The sequence below is a fragment of the Ictidomys tridecemlineatus genome, chromosome 2, assembly GCF_052094955.1.
Source record: "Ictidomys tridecemlineatus isolate mIctTri1 chromosome 2, mIctTri1.hap1, whole genome shotgun sequence".
Classification (NCBI taxonomy): domain Eukaryota; kingdom Metazoa; phylum Chordata; class Mammalia; order Rodentia; family Sciuridae; genus Ictidomys; species Ictidomys tridecemlineatus.
Window position 1 is genome coordinate 112,875,042 of NC_135478.1, and position 7,411 is coordinate 112,882,452.

Consider the following 7,411-nt stretch of genomic DNA (forward strand, 5'->3'; position numbering starts at 1 on the left):
CTCATGCACCACTTTGGACCATTCCTTCTTGCAGAGCACACCTAGGCCCCCTGGATTCTTAGGGCTTGCTTGAGGTGTGGCTTTTGGCTCCAGTGAACTGCATGCTTGGTGCTAGCTATGTTCCTCTACAGGCTGGGAGGAATTATACAGATGAGGCCCATATACATTGACTTAAGTCTTGCACTCACAATTATTTACCCCTGTGGTACAGTAAGGATGTGAGGGTCCCAATCAGTCCCTGCTGTCAAACTCTCAGAGCATACCTATCTGTCTGCCTCTTTCTCTTCCTACTTGCAGAGGGTGGTGCTGGTGCAGAGGGCAATTGGTGGTGGGGGTGATTTTAGAGATCAAAAGGTAGCCCAGCACTAGTATGGGGGAAGTTTATAGCCACAGACCAGGAAAGAGTAAACATCACATGAGGAGGGCCCTGATATTTGCTGAGCACCTGTTGCATGTCAGACAACTATTGCAAGTTAACCACTATGCAAGATAGATGTAGCTGGATTCTACAGAGGAGGAAATTAAAGCTTGTGGAGGTGAAGGCACCTTGGGCTGGCATGATATGTGAACAGTGGAATTCTGCCAAATTCTGAAGCCCCTTCCCTCCACCTTGCAGCCTTGAGGATGGGGGAAATCCTGGAAGGCTTCTGAAAGAAGGTGGTTTGTGAACTGACCCTTGAATGTAAGAGAAAAGAAATTCACTTCACAGAGAAAAGGTAATAGGCATGGAAGAGCATTTTTGGCAATGCAAGTAGAGGCCAAGAGGCTTGCAAATAGGAAAAGGAAGATCATTCTCCTCTGAGTGAAACAGGAGATGGAAGTGGCCCTCTATCTGCCCATCTTTAAAAAGAAGGGGTTGGACCAGTCTGCTCTAAGCTCTCCTAGAACGAAGGGCTATAACAGGAAAGATCCAGATTCTTGCAGGTCCAACCCTGGACTGGCAGAGTAGGGAGTGGCAAAAGCAGCTGTGGGGCCAAGGGTAATATTTTGCTCCAGTGCCCAAGTCTGAGAATGAATATTTTACCAAACTGGTGGTGTTGAATCCCTGAGTCACCCTGGCTTCCCCTCCCCCTAGTCAGGGTCCTGCAGAGAAAATCCAGCCCTGGGGTTAAGAGGCAAAAAACAGGGGCTGGGGATGTAGCTCAGTGGTAGAGCACTGACCTAGCATGTTCAAGGCCCTGGTTCAAACCCCAGTACCAGAAAAAAAAAAAGGCAAAAATGGTTATTGGTCTTAGTCCTAGTTCTACCCCATGGAAGGCCTTGGTCCTCTCAGTTTCAATTTTCTCATCTATTCAATGAGTTGTGCTCTGAGCTCCCTAAGCTCCCTATACCTAGCCTGGACAACATAAGATTCCAAGGCTTTCAGAGAGAATACCATCTTGGCTAAAGTGGATGAAAGCCAGATGAGACCAGGAAGCTACTAGGCAACAGAGGGTTGGAGGAGTGTGAGAAGGGATGGAGTTGGGCCTGCAGTTAGAGTCTTCAAGAGAGAGAGATGGTATCTGGTTTCTAGAAGTTATGGATAACAAAGCCCTTACTTGCTTTGGTATGTGGAAAGGACAGAGGAAAAGCAGCCTGGAAGAGGAGAACAACATAAGCAAAGGAAGGGAAGTAGGACCATGAGAACTGTGTAAAGGAACAGTCAGGCAAGTGAAGTTGGAACATGAGGTCCCTAGAGGAGAACTGCTTCTTGCTGGGGTTGGTTTGATCCAAGGACTGTGATCCTCCTCCTCCTGAGTGGAACTGGAGGCTCCCAAGGTCACGCCAACAGCCCTAGGGGTACAAATGAGGACCTGTTTCTCAAACCAGTTCAGCAAGGCCATCATCTCTATGATGTCATCCAGCTTCTGTGTTCTCTGAGCAATAGTGCCAGGCAAACTTCCGGCCTTGGAGGAGGAGAAGGAGGCCCCTGAAATGCCCACTAGGCAGCAATGAACTCTAGGAGAACAGCCTCATATACAAACAGGAGAATTTTGGATGGGTCAGCCTGGACCTTTTGTCCTTGGCGCCTGGAGAGGGAGTTTAGGTTGAAGGTGGGGGCACTGTGTAATCATCTCAAGTGGGTTCAACCCTGATTTCTAATCACTTTTATAATACATGTGTAGCATTTTTATCACTATGACCCTCATAGCTTGAATCCTGTGAGTTCTTATAATTACAAAAGGCTCAGTGAAGCTCAGCCATACCAGCACTTCACACACAATTCTAACCCACACTCTTGTTCTTAAAACACCATCTGACATTTAGAAGTTTGCCCATTTGAGGTCTTGTCAGATGTGTGTGTGTGTGTGTGTGTGTGTGTGTGTGTGTGTGTGTGTGTTGAGTACTGGGGATTGAACTAAGGGGCACTCTACCACTGAGCTACATTCCCAGTCCTTTTTATTCTTTTTTATTTTAATTATTTTTTTAGACGTTGATGGACCTTTATTTTATTTATTTATTTATATGTGGTCCTGAGAATCGAACCCAGTGCTTCACACATGCTAGGCAAGTGCTTTGCCACTGAACCACAGCCCCAGCCCCCTTTCTATTCTTTTTCATTTGGGGATAGAATCTTGCTAAATTGCTGAGGCTAGCCTCGAACTTGCAATCTTCTGTTTCAGCCTCCCATGTCTCTGAGAGTACAGTCATGTGCTGCTACTACTATAAGTGGCATCAGATTTTTAAACCGACACTTTTCATTACTTGTGAATACAGCAGCTGAGTGTTAGCATCACACAGTCCTGAATGTTAACCTCATGGACTATCTATCTAGACAGGTACCCTGTGTCTCAGAGAGGGCAAGGGACAAACTTTAGGTCACAGAGCAAATTAAGGGTAGAGCCACTCTGCACTTCAAATCCCCAGCTTTCCAAATCCCTTATTTCTTTCTCAGGGCCTGGAACACCCAAATGTAAAATAGCAATAGTAACGTATATATTGAGCAGCAACTATGTGCCATACACTCATTTAAACATCACCACAGCCTGAGTAGATGCTAAAATTATGTCAATTTTACAGATAAAGAAACTGAGATTCAGGGCTGGGGCTGTAGTTCAGTGGAAGCGCGCTTGCCTAGCACATGTGAGGTACTGGTTCGATCCTTAGCATCGCATAAAAATAAGCAAATAAGGGGCTGGGGTGGTGGCTCAGTGGTGGAGCATGCATCTTGCACGCGTGGGGCACTGGATTCAATCCTCAGCACCACATAAATAAATAAATAAATAAAGGTATTGTGTCCCTCTACAACTAAAAAAGAAAATTAAAAAAAATAAAATAAAGGCATGATGTCCATCTAAAACTACAAAATAAAAATTGAAAAAAAGAAAGAAAGAAAAAGAAACTGAGAGGGAGGTCACTTGTTTGAGTTGACAGCATGTTGTTGGTATGGCTGGGATTGGAACCCAGCTTTGTGGGCCCTTCTCCTTTAGCAGATCCGATAAATCTCAACAGAGGCAGGAAAGCCTTTCTTTGCAGACTCCAGAGGTGAGCAGTATCTGGTTCAGAGCTTCCATGCAGGCCTGGCTTCTCTGGGGTGGTTAGAAAAGTGCTGAGGCTGCAGAAGGGCTCTGAACCTTCCCAGAGGAGGCAGCCACAGTAGGAGGGACTGCTCAGCACCAACTTCAGAGCCAAGTGTAAACGTGGCTGCAGGACCAGCTGCAGCAAGGGAGAGCAGGCAGACGGGGTGGGGCCCAAACCCAAACCCAGCCTTCCAGTCACTTTCCCAGCCATTCAACAGCCAGGCCTGGCCCTGCACGCCCTTTTCACTCCCCCATCTGGATTTGAGATGAGGACACTGGGCCTAATAGCTAAATAGCAGTGGAGGAGTGCCTGGAGTCACAGCCACTGGGGGACTGGGGACCCCATAATCTCATGCAGGCTTCAGAACTTAAAAAATAAAAGCCAGTTCTTATGAATTCATATTATGTGCCAGGCACTGTGTTAAAGCTTAGTGGACAGTAACTCACTCATTCCTCATGATCATCTCAATGGAATAAGACTATTATGAGCCCTTTTGTTGAACAGAAAAAACCTAAGCACGTGAAGTTAAGCAAATTGCCCCTGATGACAATATGAATTTGGCAGCCTGCAATTGCTGAGCATGTACAATATCCCTTCTGGGCACTGTGCTAAGCATTTTTCATTGATTCTCCACAGTGTTATGAAGCAGTTTCTAATTTATTAAGATGAGGAAAAAATAAGGCTCAGAGAGAAAAGTGTCTTGCCCTAGGTCAGACAGTTGTAGTGGACACAGTCAGGACTCCAACCCAGGATTTTCCAGCCAAGAGAACTTAAGAACTCAGTTTCTAGAATCAGACAAGCCTGAATATGGTGGTGACATCATTGGTTTTTAGCTATATGATGTTTGTAAGTCACTGCTGAGCCTCTGTTTCCTCCTCTGTAAGATGGGGTTTTAGTTGTGATGATATTAACATCACTGCCAGCCATTAAACCAGCCTTGGGTATGACAGATAATTTATTTTGCTGCACTGGGAATGGAACCCTTGGCCTTGCATGTGCTAAGCAAGTGCTCTACCAGTGAGGTACAGCCCCAGCCCCAGGAGGTACTTGATTGATTGACTGATTGCAGAATCCAGGAGCACTTTACCATGGAGCTACATTCCTAGGCCTTTTTTTTTTTTTAAACAAAAAAGTAGCCAGTGGGTACTTTAGGTGGTGCATTTACATTGTACATTCCTTCATTCAGTTCTCACAACAGCCCCAATATGGTGACTCCTGTCTTCTTGTGCCTATTTTTTAAAGGAGAAGTATGCGGCTCAAAGGGGAAGAAGGCTTGCCCAGAAGTAACAGCAAGTGAATCAGGCTGGGCATGGTGCCACATACCTGTAATCCCAGCTATTGAGAGGCTGAGGCAGGATTATCACAAATTTGGGAGTAGCTGGGGCATCTTAGTGAGACCCAATTTCAAAATAAAGGACTGGGGTGTAATTCAATGGTAGAGCACTTACCTATGATGTGTGAGATCCTGGGTTCAATTTCCAGCAAAACAGCTCTAATCTGGTTTTGAGCCCAGTGCTGAGATTTTAGAGGCTGAACTGTTGCCTGTTATTTCCTTATACTTTGTACCCCAATACTGAGGCACAGAGGGGGAGTGGGATATGCCTGGATCACACAGTGAAATAGGTCTCTGGGGTCATCAAATTTTCTTTTCTTTTTTTTAAAATATTTTTTTATTGTACTTGGACATAATACTTTTATTTTATTTATTTTTATGTGGTGCTGAGGATTGAACCCAGGGCCCTGCACATGCTAGACGCTAGACAATTGCTCTACTGCTGAGCCACAACCCCAGCCCTGGGGTCATCTAATTTTCAAAGACCAGGAAGGAAAAGCTTGCCTGCCAGCCTCAGGTCACTATAGTCACAGCTTCTTAGGACTTGAGCTCAAGCATTCCCCAATCCCAACTTTGTGAAAAGATGCCCTATTATTCCAAAGCCTAGATCAAGATCCTGATATTTTAGGTCCCTTTTTCTGGAAGCCTGGGTACTGAATTCCAGTTCAATTGGCAGAGGTGGGAACCTCCTAACCAAAGAAGACCAGTCTGTGAAGTCACTAGGGATGCCTGGAGCATAGCAAGAGCTTCAGGTTTTGCTTAAATCCTGATTCATGCAGTCACTGGGTACTTTACCTCCCTGAGCTTCAGTTTCCTGGACTTTCAAATGAGGGTAATGATACCGCCTAGAGTATATATATATATACTCTAGGCGGTATCATTTTATATATATATATATATATATATATATATATATATATATATATATAGAGAGAGAGAGAGAGAGAGAGAGAGAGAGAGAGAGAGAGAGAGAGAGGATAGAGTATATATATACCAACTTTGGTATATATATTTTGGTATATATTGACTGACTTCAGCTTGCCCCCCTGTTTGCAATGTTCTTTTGAAACATTGGGCTCAGCCATGTGACTTGTTTTGGCCAATAGAATGTAGTAGACACTGCTAGTTCTGAGACTGGGCCTTACTATGTCTCATAGCTTCTGATCTTTCTCTTGGACCCTCCCAGCTATAATGTGAACAAGGCTGGCTATCCTGCTTGGGTATAAGAGATTACTGGAACAGGGCAAATTGACTTAGCTGAGGCTACCCTGTCAGTCATCAGTTTATCCAATAGCCAAACACAGATGAATGAGTACATCCAACTGAGACCAGAAGAACTTTTAGCTGAGCTCAGCCAAAAGTGCCAATCCATGAAATCATAAACCAAATAGATGGTTGCTGTTTTAAGGCACCAAGTTTTGGGGTGCAGCATTGTTATGGCAATTGATAACTGATATATACTTTTTCCCCTTTGTAGACTATTCTTTTTTATTTTAATTTGTTCCTTTTTGATATATATGACAGTAGAGTATATTTTGACATATTATACATACATGGAGTGTAATTATGCTAATTAGTGTCTTATTCTTGGGGTTGTACATAATGTGGAGTTTTCTGATACACACTTTAATTCAGTGTTAGTACTAATTGCTGTAATGAACCATAAGTCTTAGTAGCTGAATCAGACTTTATTTCTCACTCATGCAAAGTCTTATGTAGGTTGAAGGGTTCTCCCAGACAGCTCTCTTCCAAGCAATGACTCCCCCAGATCCTCCCTAGAATCCATTCCTGAAACCACTGCATGTGAAAAGCCTGAAAATCAAATGAGGCACATCTACTTTTAACTGCCTTGGCCCAGGGGTGGCATGTGTAATTTCATTGGCCAGAAGGCAGTCACCTGCCCTCTGCCTGTGTGCCTAGGCAAAACAGGTTGGAGAATACAAAGCACTGCTTTTGCCACATTCCTCTCCTCCTTAGGTGGTGATGAGGGATCAGGCAGAAAATTAACTTCTATAAAGAATCAACTCCAGGCCATCAAGTTAGAGGCCAGCCTAGGCAATTTAGTGATTTCCCCATCTCACAAATAAAAAGGGCTAGGGGTGGAGATGTAACTTAGTGATAGAGCTCTACTGGGTTCATTCCCCAGTAACAATGAGAGAGAGAGAGAGAGAGAGAGAGAGAGAGAGAGAGAGAGAGACTGACTCTTTAATGCACCCAAGTTAGATCCCCAGCACCCTGAGGGGAGTGGAGATACAGCACTACTGCACTACTGGGTTCATTTCCCAGTAACAATGAAAGAGAGAGAGAGAGAGAGAGAGAGAGAGAGAGAGAGAGAGAGAGAGAGCTAGCTCGCGGGCGCGCTCTCACACACCCAAGTTAGAGAGAGAAAAAAACTCTCTCACACACCCAAGTTAGATCCCCAGCACCCTGAGGGGAGTGGGGATCAACTCTAGCATCTACCAGTGGCTTAAATGAGGGGCAATTTATAGGTGAAGAATCCAAAGCTCAGAAAAGTTGAGGGATTTTCCCAAAATCAGTCAAGGCAGTAGTTATGTTGTGGTAGTAAAGGGCTCAAAC